Consider the following 12,536-nt stretch of genomic DNA (forward strand, 5'->3'; position numbering starts at 1 on the left):
TTTGCCCATTTTTCGTCATTAAGACCTCAAACTACTTTTTCAAAGCTTCGAGTTGGGCCTTAATACTATCCCCTTCTCGAAGTTGATAGATCCCAGATGGTTTGTGTCGGTTGGTGCTGTCAGTAGCACTTGGACCAGTCCAGGTGTGAGACTTTTTTGCAGTTTCTTCGAGATATTCAAGAGCATCATCTGGCTCTTTTTCGAGGAATTCACCATTGCATAGCTTTTCTACAAACTGGCGCTCACGACTTGTGAGGCCTTTATAGAAGTAACTGACCAAGCGCCAGTTCTCATAGCCATGGTGCGGGCACTAATTTAACAGATCTTTGAATCTTTCCCAGACTTGATAGAACGTTTCATTGTCTTTTTGGGAAAATGTGGAAATCTGTCGTTTTAGAATGTTGGTCTTATGGCTGGGGAAGTTTTTCAGAAAGAAAGATTTGGTCATTTCCTCCCATGTTCCAATCGACCTAGGTCTCAAAGAGTACAACCAGCTTTTGGCTTTGTCCTTCAAGGAGAAAGGGAAGAACTTCAGTCGCACAGCATCGGCATTGTTGGCTCGGTTATAGAACGTGGCTACCACCTCCTCGAATTCTCTGATATACACATGTGGGCTTTCGTTTTCCATTCCATGAATTGTAGGCAAGAGTTGAATCATGCCAGGTTTAAAGTCTAATGCGGGCATATTAGGAGGGAAGATAATGCATGAAGGCGTGGAAGTGCGAGTAGGATGGAGGTAGTCATTGAGAGTTCTTGGTTGGATTTCATCATTGCGAGCCATTGCGAATGGGTTATTATCAGCGAAAGTTTGTGGAGAAGCTGGATTGGTGGAAGGAGTTCCGGTGGGAGTGGCAGATGAATTGGAAGAAGTGTCACTGGAAGTTTCGTGATGATTCATCCACTCTCGGAAATCAGAATTAGATTTATTTTATGTCTCTTTCTTTTTTTTTTTTGTTAAACTTGTTCCCAGGTAGAATTGGAGGTTTTCGGGTGATCTCCAACGCCTCACTAGAACTCCCCGAGGTTACTGAGTAAGTATGGTGGATCACAAGTCAACCTTTTCGACCAAACAACCTTTAAGCAAAGTGAAATTGCTTATTTTGACAAAACAAGCTTGGTTTTCTTATAGTAATAAGTTCAACAATGTAATAGTGCAAAGGTAGATGCTCGAAATGTTCCCAGGCCGATTGGGAAGGTTGCCAAGGTACCGCTTTAGGCCCACACTTGCCTAGACAGAACTCCCCAAGGTTCCCAGGTAAGTGTAGAGGGTAACGCTATCACAAACCTTATTTAACAACCAATCTTTCTAGACAGAACAATATCGGTTTCTACCATTTGTAATATTACACAATTGTTCCCAATACTAAGTGTTTTATGATTGAAATTTTATGAACAATTTTATGCAATTTTATGTTGTTTTTTTTTTTTTTTAAAACCTAAATTCTAAGGGAAACTAAGGTAAAGGAAAAGAAAAACCTAAACTAAGTAACAAAATAATAAGAAAAACACAAGACAAAATAAAAAATAGAAGAGAAATTAAGAAAGAAAAATTGAGTAAGAATTAAAAAAAAATATTATATAATTATATATGATTTTTTTTGTTTGTTTTTAACAAAAAGAGAGGGAAATGGAAAAGAAAAAAAAGAAATAGAAATAAGAATAACTATATATATATATATATTTTTTTTTTTCTGTTTTTGATTTTTTTTTTTAGTTTTTTTTTTTTAGATCTGTATATATATATGAATATAAATATAAATATATATATATATATATATATATTTGGTTACCGAAAAAAAGAAAGTGTAAAAGAAAAGAAGAAAAAAAATATATATAAGTAAAGTATTTTTTTTTAGTTTTTTTTTTCTTTTTATTTTTGTTATAATAATAATCTAATTAATTAAAAAATAGTAAATAAAAAAAATACTAACACAATATTTATTCCAACAAAAACACAAATAAAGTTACTAATATTTTTGTAAAAATTTCACTAAACCTTTGAAAATTTACCTCCCCGGCAACAGCGCTAAAATTTGTTTAACGCCCAAAATGTGACAACCACTAAGCGGTGGTTGTAGTATAATCGGGCGGTCGATCCACAAGGAGGTAAACTAAAATCAAAAGATTAGTAAAAAATAACACAAAAAGTTAGTAACAAGAAATAAATAAAATTGTAAATGGAAAGAGGTTTGAGATTTTGGTATTGTATTTTTTTGATGAAATGATAAAGTGAGATAAATGTAAGATGTAATCAAGAGTTTGAGAAATGGAAAGGTTTCAAGAATCATCCATATGCTTGCTTAGTTACTTAGTTACTTGATTTACAAAAATACACAAGTAAATAGTTCACATCCCCACATTTACTTGGAAAATCTAACATTAAAGTCCATATTCTTTTCTAACAAAAGTCTATTTGAGTTATAAAGTTCTTTACTTTAAAAGCACAAAGTTGATCTTATGAAAAATCTAAAAATGACAAAATACCCAAGGGCAATAATGCAATAGAAGATTAGACATAAAATTATGTATCAATATTACTTTTACTAATTAGAAGCACATAGAAAGAGCATGACTAATCTTATATACTATTAGCATAAGTAAATAAAGATAACAAAATAAAGATAGAGATGAAAGAACATAAATAACTCAAATATATTACATTAAGAACATAGTAAATCAAAGTAGCAAAATAACATCACTTGCATATGGAATCATCCCTAACCTTCTTAGGAAGATTAGGCCATTATGCTCATGATTCTCACAAAATTCTAAGAAGAAAATATGAGAAGAAAGTGAGTGGAAATTTTGCTATAGTTTCTTTACTCTCAAAATTACATACCAAATGTGAAGAAAGTGTCCCTATTTATAGATGGGGAAAAGGACTAAAAAGAAATTAAACAACAAAATGGGGTTTACAAAATAAATCTGAAATATTAATAATAAAATATGATTTTGAAAAATCAAATCTTATTATTAATATTACCCTAGCTATTTTTGTGTATAGTCAAAATGCTCTTTTTCTAAAATACCACAAAAACATAATCTATAAAGCTCAAAATAGCAATTTACAAAGCCCAATACCCACAAAACATGGCTGGTGACACAAGAGGGTTTTGACCCATTTTCAACCAATGAGAGAGTGCCACGTAGGCAGCCTTGGCTGAAGAATTAGGCTGCTTCAAATGGGCCTGGGAGCTTGCTGAAGGGGCTTCATGTGTTGGGCTTTCATATGCATTTGGGCATTTGGGCTTTTGGACCTTTGGGCCTGGCAGTCCGTTGGAGGAACTATCATGCTGGAGGAAATGAGGGAATATGCAAATATGCATATATGCATATTGGGGTCTTGGCAGTACGCTGGCTTGGAGGAGGAGATGCGGACAGGTGGCAGCTGGGAGGCAAGGCAGATGGCAGGCTCGCTTGGCTCGGCTCGGCGGCTCAGCGGCTCGGATCGGCTCGGCTCGGGCTGGGAAGGGCCTTCAGATTTTGGGCCTTTGTTTTAAGAAAAATGCCATTTTTTTCTTTCCTTTTTCAGACTTAATTGTTTCTTTCTTCTTCATTTCAAAGTGCCAAAATACACTTTAATTTCTACAAAATAACAATAAATTAAATCATAATCAAATATTTTCATTTATAAAATATATCATATTAATTAAATGAAAATAATAATCAAAACTTAATTTATTTTGTCATTTAAGATCAATAAAAGTGCATTTTTCACCTCTAATCAACATCACTATAAGAGGGAGGTCTCTTATGCTTCCAAGTAGTCCTCCATCGACAAATTCTCGGCATTGATTCGTCAATATCAACTCGAAGCTCTACATACTTTCTTGCCACTACCGGCACACATTCATACACTAATGTCTACACATGCAAATAAGAAAAATTGAAAGGATTTCTAAAATAATGGACGTTCTTCAACTTTACTTAGGGCAATTTTCTTACTGCTAATGGAAGAACAAAGCCTGAATAGGTGAATGACGACATTGTCTTTGCTTTCTCATGCACTGATTTTGCTTTTCCTTTCAGTCCCTTCCGAAGTTGCTTTAATGCATACTCATAAGAATGAGTCCCCCAAGGGTATTGGTTGAACATGTCCAAATTATCAACCAATCTCAATAATAATGAGTCGATGTTAGAAGAACTTTTGTTCCTATGCATTAAGGTCGCAGAGACAAACAAGAGAGATGCCATCTTTAATATTTCCTTGTTACTTACATTTACGTTCCTTCGTACTTTATTATTTTGGTTTTGGTTGGACATTTGTGTAAATTTGGCCTTCACGTCGTCAATGGTAACTATTTCTTTCCCACGAAAGTGTATCTTTAAATGCATTTGACTCAGCTTGAGTTTCCCAACCTTCTGGATATTTTGAGCATTTTAGCCCAAATATTAATGCATACTCCATCAATGAGAATCAGATTGGTACCCCATTAACAACAAACCACATCTCTGAATCTCTATCACAGTCTGCTTTCCGAATGAGTAATAACCACATCACTTGACTTGAATGTTCATAGTTCTTAAAAAGATCAAGAAAGTGGCCAAACGGAGATTCCTTGAACAATTGTAAGTTGGTCGAGTCATTCTTTAGTACATCATTGATAAGTTTTGTGACCTTATCTATCTGACTTTTTACACTTATATTGCACTCAAAGTGTTCATTCTCCTCTAATATAGGCTTCAATCAAGGAATCTTTTCAATCTGCAATAAATTAAATATCATATTTCTCAATATTAAATAGCATAAAAACTTAAATATTTTACAAAACAAAACTTACTGGAAGTGTTTTCTGTCGTGGCATAGAGGAAGACTCTGATTGTTCATCAACATGTGATTCTAATTGTTCTTCAGAACATGTCACTGACTCTTCTTCAATATATACCTAGTAATTAAATATAAGAAAAATATAACTTTTTAATCAATAGAGTAAAAAACACGTTAGTCGAGCTCTACTCACTTTAGTTGAGCTTTACACTAAAATTTCATTTAGATTTTGGAAATCTCGACCATGTTTGGTAGAGATCTACTAAAGCCTGGAAATCTCGACTATGTATGGTCGAGCTCTACTCACACCAGTCGAGCTCTATACTACAACTTCAATTAGACTTTGGAAATCTCTACTATGCATGATCGAGCTCTACTCACATCAGTCGAGCTTTACTCACTCCAGTTGAGCTCTACTCACAACAGTCAAGCTCTATGGTACAATTTCAATTAGGCTTTGGAAATCTTGACTATGTATGGTGTTGCTTGACTCACACCAGTCGAGCTCCATACTACAATTTCAATTAGAATTTGGAAATATCCACTTTAGTCGAGCTCTACTCACACCTGTCGGGCTCTATGCTACAATTTTAATTAGACTTTGGAAATCTCAACTATGTATGGTCGAGCTATACTCACTAGTCGAGCTATACTCACTAGTCGAGCTCTATGCTATCAATTAGACTTTGGAAATCTCAACTCATGCTAATCGAGCCGTAAACTGAAAGTTCATTGCGTTTTTAAAAATCTCGACCATAACCACTTGAGCTCTACTCGTTCTAGTTGAGTTCTACATTTTAAACCAATATTTTTCAAATCATGCCTTTAGTGCTCTAAATTTATAGCCAATTGATTTCAATTAAATATATTATCTATTCTAAAAAAAAGTACAAGAATAGAAAAAATGTATTTAACTTCATTTACCTCATTATCTAATTGAGTCGTTGTTGTGTCTGTGGGAGGTGTTTGTGGCACACTAGCATCCAACGATTTTGAGCACGACGACTCCGGACTAGATTCGTGAAAAATCAACTGTCGTTGAATCGGTTGTTGTGGATCTCTAATGCTTGGTACTTTTGTTCGTGCCATGGAATCTAGGAAATAAAGTGTATGAGAGTTGAGCTTGGGTGATTGGACAATCGATCCACCTAAAAATGCTAATAGAAAGCAAATTTACATAAAAATATCATTATTCGAACATCATAATAAGATCTATTTAAATATATGGGTCTAAGAAAATTGACTTAAAGTGATTATGTACCGTGACTGAAATCTTCAATAAAAACAAGGTTGTTAATATATCAATTATCAAACTAAGCTAAAATGTACACTCTACATCACATATCCAATATGTTTTTTTTAACAAAAAAAAAAAGATAATGAAATAGTACAATTAATCAATGCAATGTAAGTATTCATTTTAAATATCAAACCATAAGCAACAACACATATTGTATATTAGTTGAAAATCTCAATCTAATTTAATAAAGTTAGTTCATTGAGACATTTTCACAAATATATGGTTTGCATTATTATTAAGATTGTAAAATAAAAAAATTAATAAACAAAATAAATATTATAGCAAAGTGTAATAGATTACACAAAAGTTTAATACAAAAAATGGGTACTCACTATCATTTTAATTCAAGAAATCAACTCATTTATATATATATATATAAAAGCTGAAAGAAAACAGGATAAAAAAAAACAAAAACAAAAAAGTGAGAAATGTACCTTGGTGTGGCAGTGGGAGTGAATTTACTTTTGTTGTTTTGCTTCTTTTCAATTCTTTGATAATTGTATTGTGATGTCAATATTGTATTATTAATATTGTAATGAAGGAATGGAAGAAAAAGGGAGTGGGAAAATGGGAGAATGGGGCCTCCGAAAATGAGAGAAGATAATATATATAAGACAATTCTTCTATAGGGGCTACACTTTAAGCTCTACCGGTAGGGCTCTCAGTGTTTCTCGACCCGTGAATAGTTTTCAACGTGATTTTTTTTTATGACCGTGTATATTGTAGCTACTTAGAGCATTCTGCAAATTTTCAGAAAATTCCGAATAGTTTACAGTACCGAAAACTAGGTTCAAACATGTTGTTTTCCACACGCATAAAAAAAATTAGTCACGCGTGCAACAACATGTTTGAACCAAGTTTTCGGTATCATAAACTATTCAGAATTTTCTGAAAATCGTGTTGATGCTCTAAATAGCTACAATATACACGATAAAATTCGCACCGAAAACTGTTCAAAGGTCGGGAACACTGAGAGCCCCACCGGTAGGGCTTAAAGTGAAGCCCCTATAGAAGAATTCCCCAATATATATATATATTTATATATATAGATAGGGTTTTCAGTGAAAGTGAAAGGTTATTTTAGTAATTGTCTTGTTGAAATTGTAAAAAAAAATAATATTACTCAAATATAAACAGGTTATATTGTTAAAACCGGTTAATCACAAGGTTATATAACTCAAAAGCCCTACAAAAAATTCATTAATAGAAAAAGTCAATTAGCTAAAAACTATTGAAACTAGGCCAAAGTGCAAATTGCACTATAAAAAGAAGCTATTTTGCCAAGGAGTCCTTTTTAGTATTATACTCAAATGCATAATTGTAAAATCTAATGCAAAAATTAATATTTCATTAATGCTCATTTAATATTTTATTGAAAATATACAAAAAGTAATATTTTTTCTTTATATTTTATTATTATAGTTAAATATAATAATAAAATAATAAGGTAAAAAATCTAACATTTAATGCTAATAGATGAAAATAATACTAAAATAATCAAAATGACAAAAAAGTAAATAAAAAAGCAGTATTTATGGTGATGCAAAATATGCATCATGTTATATTATGTATCAAATTTAGCACAATTTTTAGTCTATGCCAAATTTAGCACAGTTTTTGGCACATCATTAGAGCAACTTTTTTGTAGAGTGTGTTATATTTTAATATTATATTACTAATTTGTCACTCAATTGGAGATGCTATGTGATAATACTTAATAGTGATGATCTTTATTATTTCTCCATAATTTTTTAATTAGTGTAATAATTTTTTTATGAATACTAACATTTGAAACTTTTATTATATATATTTTACCCTTTTGCAACTTTATCTCAGTCCAACTGTTAGATAACAGTTGGCTGATATATTATTACTATTTGAGTTAGGAATAGTTTAATGGAATCATTTTATGGAACTTGGTCAGTGGAACTTGGTTAGATTCACAGAGTCCTTTTTAAGGGGTTATTTCGCCAAATTCACAAGTTAAGAAGAACAACTTATTTATTCTAATTAACCAGCTAGCTACTTATTCCAACATAAATAAATAAAAGGACTCCAGAGCAAAATAGTATTTTTTTTTTATAGTGTAATTTGTAATTTGGCTTAATTTCAATTGTTTTAACTAAATGATTTTTTTTATTAATGAATTTTTTGTATTACTTATTTTATCTTTAAAATAAATTAAAATTATGTGAAATATATCACACATTGTTTTACTTCTCCCAATCTCCGATTGAAGATGGTTTCTAACCCTAATTATAATTCTATACCTTCATTTTCGTTTGTGTCCTATTAAGCCTTTCTACTTTTAAGTGCCTTGCAATTATCATTATTTTATTTTATAGATTGAGTTGGTAATATATTTTTTACTTGTTATTTTTTTCCGTGTCATAAATTTATTATAACATGATCAATAATTTATATTATCTTAATTGACATTATAAATATATTGTACTGTTATAGGCTCTTTTTTCCTTGAGCTTGACAATTATTACCAGCTTGGTTTAATTGTGCTAAATAACATTTATTCCTTAAATAAAAAAAATATATTATGAAAAGAATGGTTTATTGCTGAAAATTTTCACATGGCTACTGCCAGCTGCATTGTACTTTTTTTTTTAACTGTACAAATCTGAAGTAATTGTTAGGAGCAATGAATGGCAATTGGGATTTGTTTAATTTACCATAAATCGTCTATTTAAACCAATGAATTGGAAATTTCAACTTTTGGTGAAAGTAATATTTCCTTTTTCGGGTTTAATTATACATTAAATTTACTCTGAAACATATATCCTTGAAAAAATAAAGCCCATATCTTATTAACTAGTTTTACACATCAATGTGGAACAAATTGAGCAAATTAAATAATAATGATAATAAAGAACATTACCCACAAGTCATTCGCAATTAAAAATATCAATAGCGAATACAAAATTTTATATCTCTTTTGTATAATAAATATGTAGACTACGAAAAATTCTTAGTTGGAATGATTTTTTTATTTTTTCGTCAACTTTAACGAAATATTTGTATATATAATATAATATTTTTATATTTAACAGTAAATTGTACATATAATTTGAACTTAAATAAATAAATAATTAAACAAATTAAAATATGATATTTTTGAGATATTTTACAATAATAATTATTTAAAAATAATAAAATCATAGGGAACGACTTCAACGCATCTCTTTTTTTTTGTAACACCAGTGCATCCTTTTCTATTTTTGGCACCTTGATAGATACAATCTCAAATTTTTTTATATGACGGTGTACATTGTAGATATTTAGAATATCCTGCAAATTTTCAAGAAATTCTGAATAGTTTACGAAGACAAAAACAGAGTTCAAACTGTCAAATTTTACACGCATACAGGAAAAAACAGGCACGCGTGCAACTGACAGTTTAGACTATGTTTCAGTACCATAATTTATTTAGAATTTCTTGAAAATTTGTAGGATGTTCTAGATAGGTATAATGTACACCATCATATAAAAAAAAAATTGGGATTATAACTATTCAGGTGCCGAAATAGAAAAATGATGCACTGGTGTTGCAAAAAAAGGGGATGCGTTGTAGTCGCTCCCTAAAATCATATGTTATACAACTTAAATAAAATTTAATTAAACTTAGAATTAAACTTCATATATTAGAATAATATCATACTAAACATATAATATAGGGAATATACACTACTACAAAAACAGTCTTTTATGATACTTTTTTAGGGCACTCACCTAGATGCAAGCCCTAAAAACAGCTCTTGGACTTTTTAGGACACTTATTGAGAGTCCTTAAAGAATTTCTTTTAGGACACGCGGTGCGAGCTCTAAAAACTGACGTGTGTCCTAAAAGTTCGAATTTTTTTTGAACAAAAGTTCCTGGACTTTTTAGGACACTCATTGAGAGTCCTTAAAAAAATATTTTAGGACTCGCAATGAATGTTTTTAAAAAATAATAATAAATAAATATATTCCTAAGAAAATTATTAATTATTAATTAATTAATAAGAAAATTTTAATTAAAAAGAAAAACTGAATCCCTAAAACCCATATATTTCGGATTCCCTCTCAGCCCTCTCTTTCTCTTCCCAAAGCGCTCTCTCTCTCGTGCCTCACCTCTACCAAGCCTGACGGTTGCCGTACCGGTCTCCGACAATGACACACGCTGCACAGGCGTCCGAAACCCCCAGCCCTCCGTGTTCTCCTTCGCACTCGCCGTCCTCCGCCGCAACAAGCTAGACGAAGCTCTCTCTCTCTCTCTCTCGTGGCTCACCTCTGCCAACCCGAAGGTTGCCGTATCGGTCTCCAACAATGACACGCGTCGCATAGGCGGCTTCGTAGGCATTCGAAACCCCCAGCCCCTCGAGCTTTTCTCCACGCTCGTCGTCCTCTGCTGAAACCATCCAGACGAAGCTCGACCGTCGCCATGGGTTCCAATGAGTTCCCCAGCGTCTGGTGACCTCCGATCGTGGATCCAGCTACGGGGTTGGACTCACCACACCATGGGGACACAAAGACCACATGGAGATTGGACCCAAAAGCCGCCGGTGGTGCTCGCCGTTCCGACCGCCACAGTGAACGGTGAGCTTCACCGCCACTGCTTTTTTCTTTTATTTAAATGATGCCATTAAATCTATATTACACATAATAATTTGATCATTTTTTGGACTGTCTAGGATTATTTATATGTGGTGTTTGCAGGTTTTGAAAATTTGGGGATGTCTAATTTGCAGTTGTTATGCTGCCCGTTCTTTTTAGAATTAATTAGAATAGTTGTTTATTGTTTACCGAGTTTTTCAGAAACTATAATTATGAGAAATAAGAGAGCTAAAAAGAAAGGATTGAAGATAAACAAACAGAGTTTTTATGTGGATGGGGCGTTAATGAGCCTTAGTCTACGAGTCTATTGTATTAGAGCTTAGAAAGCTTTTACAATGGTGTTTTCTGCAAGTCTGAGCAGAGTAATTGCTTACAAGAAAAAATTCGGGGATCCCTTCTACAGTGCACAACTGGTCATATTTATAGGCAGTTGGATGCAATGGGCTTGGGTCGGACTAATCCTAGCCCAATAGGGATATAACCATGGTTTGCTCGCTAATGGAGGCCTAATACAAAGGAATTTGCTAAATAATACACATTAATCAGGGCCCATTGGGCCGGCTTGGGCATAACCAAGCTTTACAACTGACATCAGTACGTAGCCTTAGACTGATCCGCGTGGGCTTCTAAGGAGATCTCGGGAACATGATCCGCACTACTACAAAATACACTTTACAGGACACTTTTTTAGGACATGCATATAAATGCAATTCCTTAAAAATATTTATGGAGTTTTTAGGACACTCATTGAGAGTCCTGAAAAAACACAATTTAGGACTCGCAATAAGTGTCCTAAAAGAATATGCGAGTCCTAAAAAAATCTGGCTTATAAAAGTAAGTGTTTTACTTAATAATTTTAAGGACTTGCTTTGGGAGTCCTTAATACTCTTTTAGGACTCGTAATGAGTGTCCTAAAAAAATATCCGAGTCCTAAAAAAAATCTGGGCTAAAAAATAAGTGTTTTACTTAATAATTTTAAGGACTTGCTTTGGGAGTCCTTATTACTTTTTTAGGACTCGCTTGTGACACTACTACAAAAACACTATTTTAGGACACTCACTTAGATGCGAGTCCTAAAAACAACTCCTGGACTTTTTAGGACTCGCGTTGCGACTCCTAAAAACTACTTGTGAACTAAAAGTTTGAGTTTTTTTTTTTAACAAACACCTCCTGGACTTTTTAGGACTCGCATTGGAACTCCTAAAAGAATGTTTTTAGGACTCGCGTTGCGAGTCCTAAAAACTAATGCTTGTCCTAAAAGGTTTATTTTGTTTTTTTAATATACACCTCTTAGATTTTCTTTTATTTCTAAATTTTTAATATTATATTAACTTTTTATTTATAATAATTTATATATTAAAATTTAAATTAATTATGATATAATGAATAATTTGCTTAAATTTTATTTATTTAACATATTTATGATAAAACTAATTAAAAAGAGTTATTTTATTGATTGGTTAAATATTGTAAAATAATTTTAAAATTTCACTAATAATATTGGTGTTTTTATTTTTTAAAATCCATGTTTAAAATATTTAAAATAAAAAAAGCAATAGTTCACATTAAATCAAATTTTGTTTAATTAAATAAGAAAAGGGAGATAAAAATACTAAATCCCTAAATGAATCTTAAAAATCCCCTTCTCTCTCCTCTTTCTTCTTCCCAGTCGATACCACTCTTTCTTTTCCTCTCTCGCATTTCAGTCGGCCAGACCAGATGAGCCATCTCCGGGCCACCACCCAATGACACGCACCCCACCACAAGCTTCCTTGGCCCCCGAAACCCTCAACCCGTGAAGCTCGCCTCCCCACTCGCCGGCCTCCGTCGCGATTGGCTCCTCGAAGTTCCGTCGCCGCTGTG

The 12,536-nt window shown here is 32.7% G+C and overlaps 1 non-coding gene across 1 annotated transcript; it reads left to right on the forward strand.

Annotated features, from left to right (window-relative positions):
* Window positions 1-293: 293 nt before the first annotated feature.
* On the forward strand, window positions 294-400 carry LOC133787620 (small nucleolar RNA R71). Its single transcript, XR_009872629.1, has one exon. It is a non-coding gene; the product is annotated as a small nucleolar RNA R71 (small nucleolar RNA).
* The last annotated feature ends 12,136 nt before the right edge of the window (window positions 401-12,536 follow it).

Source organism: Humulus lupulus, chromosome 6, assembly GCF_963169125.1.
Source record: "Humulus lupulus chromosome 6, drHumLupu1.1, whole genome shotgun sequence".
NCBI classification, from domain to species: Eukaryota; Viridiplantae; Streptophyta; class Magnoliopsida; order Rosales; family Cannabaceae; genus Humulus; species Humulus lupulus.